The following is a 2,311-nucleotide window of genomic DNA, read 5'->3' as shown; positions in this document are numbered from 1 at the left end:
AGACCATGCACTGTGCCGGTGTTTTGGGAGGGTAAAAACCCCCATTGCTTCCTTCTCCTGCACACTCTGGTACAGCAGGGAATAGATTCTGACCCACTGTGTTGGTTTTGTGCTTCAGACTTTTACTGTGGCTACACAAGAGTGTTTAAAACTTCTCTACAGCAGCAGAATCAAGGTGGAAAATAAAAACCATTGCAGGAAAGTTGAGCTGTGAAGCCTAGGAAGCAGTCATGCTTGAGAATCAAGTGAAAAACTGATGGCATGTCTTAAATGCTTTCTAAAAGTTATGCTGCATTTGTGCCAAGTACTGAGCTGCTGTAACTTGGAATATGACGCAGTGCTAGCTTATCTGCCTTGACTTGGGCCCTTTAGCATCTAAATAAATTCTTTTCTGTGCCCCTGTGACAGAGGGCAGTTTATGATCTACTGCATAAGGTGAGCTGTCAGGATCAGAAAATGTGAGGATGGAACAATGGGCTCCAAGGACCAAACCTCTATGAGAGGAGAACAGGGCAGACACCGTGTGGGTGTCACCAAGGACATGACGCCCTTGGCTAACCCAACACAAAACTACAAGATTGGGGCAGGTTTCCCCTTTGCCTCCTGAAGCACTGGTTTTCATGATCCAATCCAGAGTTTAGGACACTCGTCCCACATTGCTGCAGTTCTGTGTTCAGGTCATTGCCTAAAGCTGCTGTGTGGAAGGGGTATGAGTGAATGGATAGATCTCATGAGTTATCTCTTGTGTCCCTATATATAGGATCTGAGACAAACAATAGCTTCCTGAATAAAGTCTCCTGGGATTCAGGACAGGAATCTCTCTGATCTGAGACTATCCTAGTCACTCTCATACAATTAGCACATTGACTGAATGAGCTGGTTATGCTTCTGGAGTCTCAGAAGATAACTTGTCTTGTTCAGCCTTGTGCCTTGTCTTCATGACAGAGAAATAGATATGGCAGTCTGTGCTATGGAATAGTTCTTGAGCCTTGGAATATAATAATTTTTACTTACCAGCTACTTTCAGCCCACAGATCTGAAAAAGGGTAAATACTGGGATCTCCATGCTGTTGCAGAGTGCTGAAGTGGACCAGTGTGCCTCTGTGTAGCTGTGCTTTGTGAGAGAGAATAAACTGTGAACTGAGAACAGAAGCCTGCAGCAAGCACTTGACCTGAGTTATTGGGTATGGCTACAGCCTTCCCAACACAAATGTTGAATTCCCATCTGAATGTGCTTCTCCTGAGGGTGACTGGTCATTCCTGTGTTAAACAGCATAGGCATGTCCTTTCTGCACCACTCTGTGCTGAGATCACTGTACTTGGTGCTGCCTTAAGCTATCATAGATCATCTGCAACTTCTATCTGTTTTGTTCATGAAGACTAATCTTCCTGGCTATCATAGTTAAAAAATACAGCGACAAAGAGTTTTCTTCTCACTGCTTTGAGTTCCCATAGTTGTTTAAAAAAAGAGAAAACACATAAATTACTATCTTACCTCCCCTTTGTTGCTTGAAGTCACTATTTGAGCAGTGAGCAGTCATTTAACTCTAATTTTGGTATTAAGTGAAAGTTTGTGCTGGGTGATATCTCTTGGTCCACAATCATAACATGAAGATAAGTTTTCACTAGGGAGAATATCTTGATGTAAGTGGTTTAGAGACAAACATCCTTAAGCTTTGCAGATGACCTCTGCAACTGCTGTTTCTTGCTAACTAACCTCCCATGACTGCTGCAGAGCTACAAAGTGACTCTGCTTTAATTTTTTTCTATCTGCTTCTTGTTTTAATTGTCATCATTAATTAAAACAATGCATTAATGTTGAATATTTTCTCTGGGATCATATGCTGTTCTCCACTACCTGGACTCTGAGCCAGGGCCTTCCTTGTCCATATAAAAGAAGCAAGATATTTTTTGAAGTCTCCATCCCACTCCTGCACCCTGATCTTTTATCTCTTCCAGCTAAAAACTTACCTGACAAAGATATGTGGGTTGCTCAAAACTAATTAATTCCATGGGAGCAGTCCACACTGTCCAAATGACATGCAGTATCTGACAGAGCCACAAGACAAAACAAGGAGTAGCCTGTTGAAGTAGAAATATTAAAAAAAAACCCAACAACCCTAACAGGAACAATTTTTGACTATATGAATACACAAAAGATCCACTGAGAGAAAGTACTGATAGATTTTGGCTCTTTTTGGGCTGCATTTGTATTTGCTTCTACCTAACTGGTCTGTTTGTTTGTGGAACAAATAAGGTAAACAGAAAAGGAAGTAAAGAATGCCAACCAGTAAATTTTCGTATGCATAAT

Source organism: Myiozetetes cayanensis, unplaced genomic scaffold, assembly GCF_022539395.1.
Source record: "Myiozetetes cayanensis isolate MyiCay16 unplaced genomic scaffold, myiCay2020 scf3, whole genome shotgun sequence".
NCBI lineage: Eukaryota > Metazoa > Chordata > Aves > Passeriformes > Tyrannidae > Myiozetetes > Myiozetetes cayanensis.
The sequence above is the reverse complement of the archived record's forward strand: the minus strand, read 5'-3'. Positions refer to the sequence as shown.